Source organism: Euphorbia lathyris, chromosome 5 (genome assembly GCF_963576675.1).
Source record: "Euphorbia lathyris chromosome 5, ddEupLath1.1, whole genome shotgun sequence".
NCBI classification, from domain to species: domain Eukaryota; kingdom Viridiplantae; phylum Streptophyta; class Magnoliopsida; order Malpighiales; family Euphorbiaceae; genus Euphorbia; species Euphorbia lathyris.
Genome location: NC_088914.1, coordinates 49,635,258 through 49,651,377, shown reverse-complemented (window position 1 = coordinate 49,651,377; position 16,120 = coordinate 49,635,258).

Genomic DNA, 16,120 nt, shown 5'->3' with positions numbered 1-16,120 from the left:
CTTAATCTTAATTCAAACCTATATCTCAGGGAAAATCATATGATCTAACCAACTGAAGTTCTGAATTCAAATAATAAAATGGAAATTTCAATCCAGACATCTAAATGGGACCTAATATCAAGTGCATACCCAGACAGCTCAAGAAGACCCAAAGTGACAGTATCTCAACGAATCAATAACTAACAAAAGGAATATATACCAGACGACCCCAAAATTCAAAAAAAAAACGAAAGATAACCCCAAACCAGCATAGCAATCATAGCAATTCTAGCATGTTTTATCTCAGCAAGTTTCAATCTATCAAACATATCTTCATCAGCAATATAAACACCATTTTTAATTTCACATGCAAATCCCAATGGATCGAAAAATTTCCCACCAGGATAACCTTGTTCACCTGTTGCATTTGCGAAATTCTCCGATGTTCTTGACCATGGTGTTGCCCATTCAATTGATTGAGAATCCGGGTTGAAGAAATCGACCCATCTTTTGCTTTCAACCCATCCCGTCAGAAGAAGTTGTATGCCTAATAGAGTGCGATTGCGCCTGGATCGGCGCCGGCTTCAAACCAAGGGATGCCGGTCCTGGCTTGGCCGATGAAGATTCCGAGAACTGCTGCCATGGCCGATGAAGAGTAACTATCGCTCCAGCCGCGGCCGGTTGTCTGATACTAACGTTAGGCACCCGCTGCCGTCGGCGGGCGTAGTTGCTTACACATTCAAAAACATCGCATCCGTTTCCTGGAGGTGAAGGTCTGGTCTGTGATGAAGCTGATGAATCCAAACCGGCCATTAACAGGAAAATAAGAAAAACGATTTATGCTTTTTTTCTTGATATAAATATATAATAAAGAAAGAAATTATTTAATTTGAGATTATTAAAAACTGTTTATGGATTTTGTTTTTGGTTTAGTTAAAAATTGATTATATTGAAAACAAGGAAAAAGAAAAAGATTAAAATTATAGAAAAACAAAGGAGAAGAGTGCAAAAAAGAAAAAATAAATAAATTAAAGAGATGTGGAGAAGATGGTGTAATTGATTTTTATTTTTTATTTTGGGATTTGTTTGTGGTAAGTAGATAATAAGGGGAGTTAATTTATAAAATAAATGGATATAAGGATCAAATTAACTATTTTTCGTTTGACTTTTAACACCGTTAGTCAATTTGGTATATGTTTGCTAACGGAATGAAGTTCATGGTACCAATTTGCAAACTTTTAAACCACATGGGTGCAGTTCGAAAATGGATCAAACCACAAGGTTTATTTTTATAGTTTTCCCTTTAATTTATTACATTAGTGGGGTTTTCAAGTTTTGTAGTATATTTTTTATATGAAATTACTACTAGTTATATAATTAAAAATTTTGTTTTTTAATTTTTTAAAATGGGATAAGGTGTAAAAATACCTCTAACATTGACAATCGAGAGAAATTTTAACTCTAACGTCTAAATGATGCAATTTTATCATTAATGTTGATAGTTAAGAACAAATTTAACCATAACGTTGGCAAGTTAGATCAATTTCAGGAATTATTATAAAAGACAGATATTTCGTTCCTTATTCTGCAATATTTGCATACCAATTGGTTCCAAAAAAAACAAATTCACATTTTTGGCGATTTAATAAAAGAAATTGAAATTAATATTTTTAAATTGGACGAAATATTTATAATATTTTTTGTCCAAGTCGTATAAAATACATTATAATTTTTTAATTTTTTTTTGTTAAAAAAATTCACGTCTATTTATACTGTTGTGATATGTTAATAATGAGTGATAAAATGACATAAAAGTATAGATGGCATTATTTATGACTGAAGACAGTTTAATGAATTATTTTTCAAATTGACTCAATTTGCCAACATTAGAGGTAGGGGTGCACGTGGTCGGTTAACCAGTCCATTAAGGTTAATTCGGTCGGTTAACCATTTTATCGGTTTTTTTGAAAACACCAATCATACACTAGTCCACTAAATTCGGTTAATCACTAATCGGTTAACCAATTATTTCGGTCGGTTAACCTTTTATTTCGGTTTCTAAACATTAGTAAATAAAATAATAATAATAATAATAATAATAAAACTTTTAATTTTTATTGTGAATGGAACGGATGGTTAATGGCGAGTTGAAGAGATTAACAATGTGCATTATGTACGTGTGGACTATGGATTGGACACTGGATTTTTCCCTCACAACAACTCTTTAAAGCATTAAATTACTTTGTTTGTTAGACTAGAATTCTTATCATCCGTGCTTTACCAACTAAGTCTTATCCATTTATATTAATTTCACTAATTATCTACTTTATGACAAATTTGATAGTACACGACATTTGGGATGAAATATTCCATCATTGAGTCTTAATCACCGAAAATAATTAGTGTTTTTTATTAAATTTTGCTATTGATCCCTATATTTATTTTAAGTGGGATAATGTATAATTATATATATATATATATAAATATAAATAAATATATTTTTATATATTTAATTGAATTCGGTCGGTTTCGGTTAACCGCGGTTTTTAGAATATGAAAATCGTAACCGTAACCATTAACCACTATTTTTAAAATTAAAAATCGTACATTAGTCCATCAGTTTCGGTTAACCTTATTTTCGGTTTGGTTTCGGTTTGACTTTTCGGTTTTGCGGATTTTTGTGTGCACCCCTAATTAGAGGTATATTTACTCTTGTTAGAGATAAAATTGCACCATTTTAAACGTTAGGGATAAAATTGTTTATTGTTGAAGTTATGAGTATTTTTTCTACATGAGTTCTACATCAATCAAAACACATGTAGATATAGAGAGAGATATTTACTGATATAGAGATATTTTAGAATCAAAAGTTACAACATTGAGATATTGAAGTAACTTAGGGATTTAGCTCCAAGAATTGAAGGAAGTGGATCGAGAGATAAATTTTCTCGAGATACAAAGAAGAAGATACAAAAGAGAAGACGAACTCGAGCCTTGACAAACCTTATAGAGACAGTAAAAAGGTTCACAACCCTTATACTCTCATCAATCAAATACAAATTATTCTATGTTCATTATGATTTTCATTACTGCTTTATGTCTATTATAGGGAAATTCATATAAGCAAAACATATGAATAGTTATTAATTTATAAATCTAGAAGAGATTCGATTTATAAAAAGATAATTGTATTGCATCTTTTACTTGTTTGTTTATTTTAATAATCCTAATTCACTACAATAGGTCGATGAATTAGAATCATCATTTTAATCGTCTTTAAGCCTTTTAATCCTAGATCCAGAGATTGAATTAAGAATAATCATCCAATGCAATTGCAGTAGATCGGGGTGTTTGTTAGAAGGGATATAGGAGGTGGGATAGGGATAAAAAACACGAGATAAGTTATCCCGTGTTTGTTTGGGAGATAGAAGAGTGAGACGGATGAGGGATAAACTTCTTATCCCTCAAATCCTATACCCAGGAGGGAGGTGGTATAAGGAGGTGGGGTAAGCTCTTGCGATTTTAATAGGATGAAAAAGTCAATCTTATCCCTCAAATTAATGTTATGTAGTTTAAATAAGGTTAAAACAGTAAAATGTATTATTTTATCCTAATCTCTATCCCACATACCAAAATTGAATAATAATTCTCGATTATCATATTTTTTATCCTTATCACAACCATTTATTTTTATCCATATCCCAACATTTATCTCTATCTCTATCCCAATAGAATATACCAAACGCCCCATGAAGGTATTAACAGTTTAATACTTAATAAAAAAACTATTTAAGTATCATGAGTTATACATGGAAATGAATCATAGGATTGGTTTAGATTAAGTATGGGCTAAACAAAACAATTTATCAAATTAATGATTTTCTATAAAGCAAATGAAATCGAATTAGTAAACAATATATATTAACAGTTATTTGCATTCCTTGTGGAATCAATATCTTTTATTACTACAAGCGAAACAGTAACAATGTCATTTTGCTATTTTTTCAATGCACTCTTTAAATTTCTAGCAATTGCCACTTCCGTGTTTCATTTCTCACCAATATTATCGTCGCTTTAGATGTTTGGGATGTCTTGGGACGTGGTGTCAGTTCATACCGGAAAGATGGGAAATAATGGAATGAGTTTGTGGCCAAAAAGTAAAAGCTCACTTTTTACTCTTTTTAATCAGACAAATATGATGCGTGCAAATTTGACATTGGAAGATTAAAAAGGATAATCAAGATAAATACAAATATGTACCAAATATAATGAATGCAAATGGAGAGTTCCATTTTAATTTGTAAAAATTATGAAAAGACAAGTTGGAAACGTGTGCAATTGGAGAATCTAGATTTAAAATTTTATTATACGCCAGGCATACCACGGGTAAAGTTGATGTGGTATGCCTAGTCTATTAAAAAATGACACCTGTATGCCTAGTCTATTAAAAAATGATACCCGTATAAATATGAGATTGCTTCTTGTCCTTTATATCTCAGATTAGGCTAAAATTAAAAGGTCGGATCCAAATATAATCACAATAATAATGTAAAACTCATTCATCAAAGAATAATACAGTATAATGATGTAAAGTATGAAATTAGTATAACAATGGTGGATGGATGAGAATTTACACAAAAAAGTTACAGCAAATCATAATCCAGACCAAAAGCTAGAACCAGAAGCTATTCATATTCCATATGAGTATTTAGATGAAATTGAAGCCAAAAGTAAGGCCTTTTCCTTTAGATTAGGGGTTTTTACTCAAAATCTCTTAGCTTTATTCCTTCAGATGGTGGGTTTTACTCAAAATCAAGCATAAATTTGAGCAATTCGCAGATGGTTATCAATTGGGACTTGCTAATATCCCAGAATTTGAATGATTTCTTCAATTGTTTTCGGGTGTTGGCTTTTGCAAGTCAGAAAACAGACTAGCCGTCGTCGTCGTCGTCCGAACTCCCTTCTTCTTTTTGCCGTCGTCGTCTGAACTCCCTTCTTCTTTTTGCCTCGTCGACAATAGAAGAGAAAAATAAAAGCAGACGAGAAAGGATAAACGTAGTTGGTGGAGAAGAACGAACTGGTGGTGACCGGTGGAGATCGAACGGAGCAGTGATGAAGACCGGAATGAATCGTAAATATATGGTTGTGTTACTGTTAACATATGGATATGGCTATGTTCTGAAAGTGATAGAGAGATGAGTTGAGGGACATCTGAGATGAAAAAAATTGGAAGAAGAAACGCAGAAGAAGAGACGTGAAGGAGAGGAGTGTCTGAGTGGTTAATATTTTAATGAGCTGTTAATTTTTATACGGGTGTCATTTTTTAATAGGCTAGGCATACCACATCAACTTTACCAGGTGGTATGCCTGGCGTATAATAAAATTTCTCGGTGATCATGCAAAAATCAACGGATATATTGTTACGCTAAGTTAAAAGTTGCTATAAAAACCTAATTAATAAAATAATCCTATTCATATATGCCTATTTCCTAACGGATATACTGTTACGCTAAGTTAAAAGTTGCTATAAAAACCTAATTAATAAAATAATCCTATTCATATATGGCTATTTCCTATTCCTAACCTAACTTAATACAACATATACATTTTTTACATACGAAAGTTCAAAAAAAGATATTTATTCCGCTGGTGCTGCAACCGGCTTCAACCTAGAGTTTGCTGCCGCCACTTCTTCTATAAGTGATTTACTATACCTAGCCACAAATTCCTACTTCTAGCTTCGGGAATTGACCGAACTACTCTTTGCCCAAAAATTAAAAAAAACCAAAACCTCTCAAATACCCTATACACTCTTCGATTAAATCTGGACTCGTTTGTGAACCAAATCATGGATCGTGATAGAGCCCGTAAAGGGAAAGACAAAATGGTAAGATTTACGGTTTTATTTTGTTGATTTTCGATCTGTTTTGTGATCTGTATAGTGTTTAAAAAATTCACCGGAATCGCAGTCGGGCGTATGAACATCACGTCCGACCTGTGGTTCCGGCGTGAGGGAATCACGCCCGACCAGTGATGCGGGCGTGATAGCCACATGCCCGCACCACTGGTCGGGCGTGATGATCGAACGCCCGAACCACAGGTCGGGCGTGATACGCTTACGCCCGCACCACTGGTCGGGCGTAATGTTCATACGTCCGACCAGTGGTCTGGGCTGATTCCCTTACGCCCAAGGTTTTTTTTAATAAAAATTTACATTATTTAAAATTTTATTAATTTAGTGTAATTTTATAATTTTAGTATAAATTTAGTATAATTTTAGCATAATTTTTACAATTTTATTAATTTAGTGTAATTTTAGTATTTTAGTATAAATTTAGTATAAATTTAGTATAATCTTAGTATAAATTTAGTATAATTTTAGTATAATTTTATAACTTTAGTATAATTTATTTTAATTTTAGAATTTTAGTATAATTACAATTATTTACAATTTTATTAATTTAGTAGTATTTTAGCATAATTTTATAACTTTAGTATAATTTACATTATTTACAATTTTATTAATTTAGTGTAATTTATAATTTATATGTTACAATTTTTTATTAACTATATGTAATTTTTTTTATAGACGGAGCGGCCTACTAGGGGTGGGAACGAAACTCAGTACACATGAGACTTGATACATTTGCTCTGATAATGTTTTCCCATAAGTCTGATATCAAACTAACCATGTATCAATACTGAGTCAAAACATATTCCACACACATTGACCTCTTCTGTAAGCTGACCTAGGCTCATCTGAATCAGATCTTAGAAGGTCCAGAACTGAACTAAGTCAGTCTAAGCATGCCTTAATCTTACTCAATTGAATCTTAGAAGGTTTAGAGTTAAGTTAAGTCAATAAGATGCAACCCTTACGGGGGAGTAAATTTTAGAAGAATAAAAAGAATTTCAATCATGGAGAATCTCAATGCTGAGTTCCATCAATTAAATATTTTGCCAACATCAAAATGGGGAGTTTGTTGAAACACCGATCCACATGATTTTGATTTGACAAAATTATTTAAGTTAATCCATGATTAAGGGACAATTAAATTTAAGTGTTTTGATTTAATTGTACTAATATGTTTGTTCAATGTTGAGTAAAAATATAAATACAAATAGAAATAAAAAGTAAGACAGGACGAAGTCAGCATAAGATCACAGTACAAGTTGAGTAGAGTGGAACTCAGCGTGAAAGAAGATAAGTTATCTTCAGAATAGAAGCTTAAAAACCAAGCTAATCAACGAAGCTGAGTGGAACGAAGCTCAGTATCAAAAGTAGAAAAGTTTTCTTGAGAACTATGTCTTGCAGAACGAAGTTGACCATGGAAGCTGAGTAAACGAGAACTCAGTATATGAATTGACAACAATCAAAGACAACGACTATCAAAATCAAGCTAAGTGATATTCAGGACAGCATGAATGATCCGTTTGCTAAAAGACAAGATCCGACAACTGTCTGCACCAATCTAGAACCTTGAAATTACGCAAAAGCCAATTTCGAGATGCATGGGTCAACAGTTCGTTAGCTAAAAGACAAACTGGCACAAGAAGATGAAACCTGCAAGAAGAAGACAAGCCTGACGACTGTGGAAATTCAGACGACATGATTGGCCTGCAAACCTGAAGCTGACCAGGGCTTTGTCTCAAAAAGGAGCCGTTTGGATCAACGGACAAATCCAAGATTCAAACCATTTCTGCTTCAGACCTCAACTATAAAAGGACATGATCATTCTTGGATCACAAGCCGAATACAACAAAGCACACAAAAACCAAAAGAGATCTTACACCAAATTTCTATTCTTGTGTAAAAGCTAGATTGATTTTCTGTAATCATCTAAAGTGTTCTTCATCCGAAAAGAGCAATTTATATCAATTGTAAAATCGAGAGTGTTGTGCTGAGTACTTGGTGTTAAGTGCTCAGTGGCAGAGAAATCTAGGTGTTCGGTTATAGCACTTAGTAGGAGTTGAGTAGACGAATAGAGGATGGTACTCTTGCATATTCAACTGCCTTGTAAACGGTTTGTGCTCTACCTTTAAAGAGCTCAGTATTGGATTTAAAAAGCCCGGAGGGATTTTGGGGACTGGACGTAGGCGGAGAGGCCGAACTAGGATAAGTCGTGCTGAGTAATCTCTAACTCTCTCAATATATATATTTATATCTGTATGTGTTGCTTGTTATATTTACTCGGCATATAAATTGTTTAAATGGACACTGAGTAAAATAAGAGTGCTGAGTTGGAAGCTGACCACAAAAGTGTCAATTCCCAACTCATATGTAAAATAGTACTAGTCAACATCTGACTAAAGCTATCTTACGCTACAATCGGCCGTGCTGACCAAAGCTGAGTTAACAAACTCAAGAAAATATAATAAGTCAGCTTAATTAATTTGGAAAAAGTTATATTAGTTCTTAACCCCCCCTTGGAACTAATCACACGGGAACAATAGAGATGACTATCCAGCTGCATGATGTGTGGCAGATTCTTCGGATCCCGATCGACGATCCGATGGTGTCCGAGTCTCCCACTATTGACGGGCTTCATTCCATGTGCATGATGATGTTTGGGGTGGATCAGGATCAGCTTCTGTTGCCGGGCCGACCTTTATGGGGTGGTGGAGGTGTATTTGTTCAGGCTGTACACGGGCTTGTCATCCAGGGTAGGGATGACGCTACTCGGGCCACAGCGTGGATGTGGCTTATGCTTGGATCCACTCTGTTTGTTGATAAGAGTGGAGATAGGATTAGGCCGGCCCATCTTGCTGAAGTTTACGGCGGTGTCAGCGGGGCAGATGGACTTTCATGGGGGTCTGCTACACTTTCCATGTTGTACCGGCAGCTGGGGATAGCGAGCAAAGGAGACTGTTCAGGTATATGCGGATGTTTGACCCTACTGTAGGCATGGATATACGAGTATTTTCCGGTGTTCCGGCCGCATAGAGGAGCTCACTTGATCCCAGCTGACCATTGTTGGTCCCTTGTAAGGTTGCAAGTATAGTTCCAAGGGAGGGGGTTAGGAACTATTTTACCTTTTAAAACGATTAGGGCAGATTTCTTTTCTTTTAGAAAAGATTATATGACAGTGGCGCTGATCAATCGACAAGACACTGGCTTAGTCAACTAGTGACTAGGTCAGTTTCGTTGCTTAGATCAGGAAATAGCACTTAGAGTCTATTCCTGACTTAATTCGTTGGCAGCGCACAACTCAGCTTGACCTCTTTTACTTGGTCAGTTTTAGTTTGTTTTAAGCAAGCAATATAAATAAGGAGTTAAGGTTTAGAAATACTTCACTCAGCAGATTTATCCAGGTTCGGCTTCTTCTAAGCCTACGTCCTGTCCCCGGAACACTTCCGAGATTTCAAATCCTCTACTGAGCTCTTTAAAGGTAGAGCCTCAAACCTTTTACAATATCAGCAATTGAGTATGACAAGAGTACCTTCCTCTATACTTCTACTCAATCCTAATCTCTCCGCTGAGTACTTAAAACCGAGTACTCAGCCTCTCCTTTCTATTCCTAGAAATGCTTAAGATTTGTCCTAAGCAACAATTGCTAGAACACCTTAGATGATTGAGAATCAATCACTCTAGACTTTTACACAAATGAATAAGCTTATAGTGTAAGAATTTGCTTTGCTTTTGATGGAGAACTTTTGTACACGTTTGATCAGCGTAACGGCTTTTGCTCAAAGTTCTCTGTTGAATGTGGATTCTGAATGCTCTATTTTATAGAGAGCTGTGAGAGCTTCTGGTTATTTCGAATTTCGAAATAACCGTTGGAGGGAAACGACTACAGGTCATTTTCACTCAGTCTGTCAGCAGTTCTCTTAGCCAATCAGATTCCAGCATCTTCTGTTCTTCGGTCAGTGTGACAGTATGTCCCTCCATTTTGGGTAACGTCAACCAGACAGCTTGCTGTGTCTTCTGATCTTTACTCAAAGAGGAAATACTTTGTCTGGAAGTTGTCTTGTGGTCAGCGGCTGTCTTGTACGTTTTGTCGAGACAGCTCAGCAGCTTCATACCGAAGTTGTCTACGTGGATCTTCTCGATCCTTCTTTGCTCAGCATGCGTTTCATTACTTCAACGGCATCGTTTTGGAGATACGCGGGCTGAGCAATCTTGGGCTTGTTTGACTTGGGCCTTGACTTCCTTATAGGGCTTGAGCCTTATGATCTTTATGTCTTATAACAATTATAAACTCAACATTGAACAAACACATTAGTAACAATAAATCAAAGCATTTAAACTTAATGTGTTATAGAATATTTAATTTCACTTAATTAATTTTGTCAAATCAAAATCCTGTGGAAAGGTGTTTCAACAAACTCCCCCATTTTGATGTTGGCAAAACTAATCAGCAAGGAACTCAGCTTTGAGCTCCCCCATGATAGTTGACCTTTTTAATTAAGTGAACTCCCCCGTAAGGGCTGAGCTACTGACTTAGTTTTATTCTAAACATTCTAAGGTTTAATTGAATAAGTCTAAGATCAGTTTTCAGGTATAGGTCAGCTTATGGGACATATTCTATTTTACTCAGTATTCAATGGAAGTAATGTATAGTGACAGAGCGCTGAGTAATTTATTTGTTCAATGGTTTATATTTGACAAGTTCAAACATTTATACGCAGCATGCATTTCATATAATACTTAGCATTTGAAGGATGGATAACTGAAGTTATGATAGAAGATGCAAGTATTATATTAGATAACATAGAATAGTCAGCATACATAAGAAGAAGGAAATAACTAAGTATAGACTAAGTTTTAATGGACTATCTATTTCTTCTTCTTTTGCTGACTGCCTTCAGCCGGAGTTCTTCGCTGATTTTTCTTCTCCCCCATTTTGCCAGCACCAGGTGGAGGCAACTTGAAAGAATCCAAAAGAACAGCTCGGGAGAGCTCGGCAAAGAAGGTCTTCAAACGATCAGCACTTTCGTCTAGGCCATCAAAGATAGGAGCACCATTGCTGAGGACCTCAGGACTAATATGGATATCAGCAACACTGAGCATACTGAGTACATAAGCTTGTCCTTTTTCCAACCATGTAATTGTGTCTGTCAGCGCAGCAAAAGAGTTGTGGAAGGTTTTTAGAAGTGAAGTATCGTAGTGCTCGCGCTGAAGATTCGTATGTCTAACATGATCAAATATGTTCTGGGAAGTGGTCAGTATTTCATCCTGTTTGAGTTGATCGGTGTCCATTTCTTCTTTGTGAAGGTTTAGTAGACGAACGGCCTCACTTAGTTGCTCCATCGAGCATTAAGATGTGTTTGCAAGCTGAGCATTAGTCTTGTTCTGTTCAGTGTGAAGCTGAGCAAACAACATCTTTAACTCAGAAGAAGTGGCGAGATTGGGATTCACAGCTGACAGGTTCTGGAGCTGGGTAGATAGAGTAGTGAGGCATTGAATAGTGGTCAGCTGGATCTCAGCCAGTTTAGCAATCGAATCCTGCCTAGCTTGCTGGGCTTGCGAAGATAGGAGAATGCTTAGCAGATCTTTAAGTTCCTTAACTTTATTGAGAAGTTGAGTTACTTGAGAAGGCTGAGCAAACTCAATGGGAGAAATGGCAGCAGCAGGAGGAGTCGAGTGTTGAATGTCTCGAATCAAGGCCTGCACTGAGTCAATGATTCTTTGACTGGACTCAGTGACATTTGTTGTGGCCAGAGAGATATCAGTTTGACCAGGTAAAGAAGAGGTTGCTGGGTCAGGGACTGGAGTTAGTGTTGGGTTTTGCTCAAGTGTTTGTTGTCCAGATGTTTGGTGAGCAGGGTCAGCTTCAGTGGAATGTTCAGGTTGGATAGGTTCAGAGCTGACGGGTGCTATGTTTTCTTCTTGAGTTTGCTCGGTGTGGATTGTTGGATTGACAGGGTTAGGTTGTTCGGCATGTTCCTGTGTAGAAACAGAGGCTTGTTTTTCTAAGGCCTGGGAAGGCTGAGGAGTTGGTGCAGAAGGAACTGGCTTCCTAAAGAAGGTCATCTTTACCTTGGAAGGATCATGTAACGGTGCGCTGACTGGTTGGTCTAAGATGTTGGCCTTTACCAGTCTTCTTCTTCTGGGCTTTTGTACATGAGGAAGATTAGCTTGATTCTCATCAGCTTGAGATGGAGAGCCTGGTATGTTCTGATCGGTAGGTTGCTGGTCAGTTTGTTTGTGATGTTGTTCAACTCCATCGGCTGACTCAGTAGTAGCTTGATCAGCTTGAGAATTTTCACCGGCTGTCCTTTCAGAGTCAGCTTCCTCCGTTTGCTCCTGTGTATTCCCTTCTTCCTCAGTATCGTCATTCTCAAGCTCTTCCTCGAGCTGAGTGACGAAATGTTCGTCTAGGCCCATCGCACCTTCATGTTGCTCAGTTTTTTCAGCACAATGCTGAGCATAATGTGAGTCCGACGTGACCACGAAGTCAAGTGGAAGAGCATAGATGGGTGAAAGGGTAGAAGTCATTTGCTTCTTCTGAGCAGCACCAGCTGTACCCTCAGTTGCAGGCTCATCTTGCCTGCAGTGCTTTTCAGCTGACTGAGTAGTCTCTAAGTTTAACTCAGTAGCAGCTTTGGATTTCTTGGATTGAGACTCGGTTTCCTTAGATGGGGTGCCAGTAGGCTTCCTTTTTCTGATAGTAGGAGCTTTTGTTCTTTTGCCTTTTGCTGGAACAATCACCTCAGCAGGTAGTTCTTCTTCGACTTGATCTTCAGGCAGCTCAACGAACTTTCCCTTCTTTAAGGGCTGATTGAATTTGAGAGCACGTAGTGAGGCTGTAGTGATCTCCGACCCCTTAATGCAAGTTTCTCCTTGAAGGTCAACTTTGTGAACAACTAGGATCTTAGTGATCAATGATCCGAGTCGAAGATTGTTGGTACTGCGCAGAAACCCAGCTATGAGAAACACTGGCATGTTTATTGGTTTGTAGGTCAGCATGTGCCAGATAAAGCACATCTCGAAGTGTGATGCTGAGCTAGTGCAGTTGACCTTTTGGTAGATTAGTTGAACCAGTAGGAAGTGGGCCATCTTCTGATGTTGACCCATGGACGAGCTGGATACCTCTCCAATGTACCCAGCAGGATTACAGAAAGTTTGATCATAGTAGATGTCCTCCTGGTCACCGTTTCTTCTTAATTCGGCACCTTCAGTCTTGAGGCTGAGTAGGGATCCCAAGTACGCTGGGTTTATGAAGATAGTTTTTCCTCTGACTTCGGTGACTAAGTAGTCATGGTCTTTTTCGTCAGCTTTGAGGTTATGGTAGAATTCCATAACCAAGTCAGGGTAGGTGGGAAAACGCAAGGAGAACAACTCGGTCCAGCCGTTGTTCTTTATCCATTCACAGAACGGTTGTTCTGAATCGATGAAGGTTTGAGAAACCCAGCGAGAAGCTTCCACTTTCCATTCTCGTACGTTCTCGAATACTCGAATGTATTGTCTGGGTTCAGCTGGATTCCCCTGAGCTTGAATGGCTTTTTCTTTGCCATGACCAGCAGCTTTGGAGGGTGAAGGCTGAGTTGGGGGATTGCTGGTTGTTTGTTCATCAGTGGTGGTCTGGGAACGACCGGCACCGGAGACGTTGAAAGAGGGTTTTGTCATCTTGGGAAGTTCTTAGGTGCTTAAGGAAATTCTGAAGCGTTCTAAAGTTCAGTGCGCGTAAAGAGAAGGTAGTGAGAAATACCTACTATTTATAGATTTTTTTTTAAATCTAGGGTTCCGTTTGAATTTAAGTCGGTTTTGCCCTTGGGTTGTCCAATCGGCAGAAACCCTGACATTTATGACACTTTTAAGACGTATTCGGCGTATGCGCAGTACAGGTGTCATTACGCGTGTGGTGGCATTAAATGCTAATAATTACTTTTACTCAGTGTTTGATGATATAAACATTTCGTATTCTGAGTAGTCAGTTTTGTTCAACGGATAGTTATAGAGGTTTAGTTACTCGGCATGAGATAACTCACTCAGTGTGCATTTATTTCTGGGCATGTGATTTTGACAGATACTCTTTAAAATACTCAGCATGTTAACATTCATTCAGCATGCATCATATCACATTTTTACTTAGGAATTTAAGACAGTGGATTAAACATACCAATGGCTTCTCTCAGTATGCTAAATTGCTCTCGTGCTAAAGGCTTTGTAAAGATATCAGCAAGCTGCTCATCTGTTGGCACATAAGTCAGCTTCACTTCTTTCTTGAGTACATGATCTCTGATGAAGTGATGCCTTATACTGACATGCTTCATCCTGCTGTGCTGGATTGGGTTCTTTGAGAGGTCAATTGCACTCTTGTTGTCGCATTTGACTTCAATTGTCTTTGTTTGAACACCATAATCTTCAAGCTGTTGCTTAATCCATGACTTGAGCAACACAGTTTCCAGCAGCAATGTACTCAGCTTCAGTTGTGGACAGGGCTACTGACGCCTGCTTCTTGCTGAACCAAGATACAAGACAGCTTCCTAGGAAATGGCATCCTCTAGAGGTGCTTTTTCTTTCCAGCTTGTCTCGTCCATAGTCAGCGTCAGTGTATCCAATGAGTGTAAAGTCATGAGTATTTGGATACCACAAACCTGCATTTACTGAGCTTTGCAAATATCTAAGGATCCTTTTTACAGCTATGTAATGGGATTCCTTAGGGTTAGCTTGATATCTAGCACAATAACATACTGAGAACTGAATGTCTGGCCTACTTGCTGTTAAGTAAAGTAAAGAGCCAATCATACCTCGGTATAACTTGCTGTCTACTGACTTACCATTTTCATCAGCACAGAGGACAGTGTCAGTGCCCATAGGAGTTGATATTGGCTTACAATGTTCTAGTTCATATTTCTTCAATATCTCCTTGGCATATTTAGCCTGACTGATGAATATGCCATTCTTTCCTTGTTTAATTTGAAGTCCGAGGAAGAAGTTGAGTTCTCCCATCATTGACATTTCGAATTCAGTCTGCATTTGTTTGCTAAATTCCTTGCACATAGATTCATTAGTAGCACCAAATATAATGTCATCTACATATATTTGTGCCATCAGGGTATCTTTACCCTTTCTCTTAATGAATAAGGTTGTATCAGCTTGACCCTTGACATAATTTCTAGTCAGTAAGAAGTTGGTCAGCCTCTCATACCAAGCACGTGGTGCTTGCTTTAGGCCATACAGAGCCTTTTTGAGTTTGTAAACGTGGTTTGGGAACTTAGAATCCTCAAACCCTGGAGGCTGATTGACATAGACCTCCTCGTTTATTACTCCATTAAGAAATGCACTTTTAACATCCATTTGAAACAGTTTAAAATTCATATACGATGCATATGCACATAAAATCCTAATTGCTTCTAGCCTTGCCACTAGGGCAAAGGTCTCACCGTAGTCAATACCTTCTTGCTGACTGTAGCCCTGAGCTACAAGTCTTGCCTTGTTTCTGACTACGTTTCCTTGTTCATCCAGCTTGTTCCTGAAGACCCATCTCGTTCCAATGGTCTTTTGGCTCCTAGGATGTGGCACTAGCTCCCACACATTATTCCTCCTGAACTGATTGAGTTCCTCTTGCATGGCATTCATCCAGAATTCGTCATCCTCAGCTTCGGCAAAGTTCTTCGGCTCCTGTACTGAGACAAAAGCTACATTGCCGAGATACTTCCTTAGTTGATTTCTTGTCATCGGCGTATTTCCAGCTGAGTCAAGAATTGCATTTTCTGAATGCCCTCTTGGGACTCTTATCTCCTTGGGTAGATTTATGCCTTGTTCTATCTGTGTTTCAATATTCTCTGCAGAAGTAGATTGGTCAGTGAAAGTAATCTTAGGTTCACTCTTACTCTTGGTTAGCCGTTTTGTGAAGGACTCAGTAGCTGGTTCTTGATCAGCAGGTGCTGAGTTTGGTTCATCTTCTATCAGCGGCTGGTATCTTCCTGCAGGGTCAGTTTCATCGAATTGCACATGTATAGATTCTTCTAATACTTGAGTTCTCTTATTAAAAACTCTGTATGCTTTGCTGTTTGTTGAGTAGCCTAGAAAGATAGCCTCATCAGCTTTTGAATCAAATTTGGCTAAGCTATCTTTGGTATTTAAAATAAAGCATCTACAGCCAAAGGCACGAAAGTATCCAATGTTGGGCTTTCGTCCTTTCCAAAGTTCATAAGGGGTTTTCTTAAGTATAGGTCTAACTAGAGCCCTATT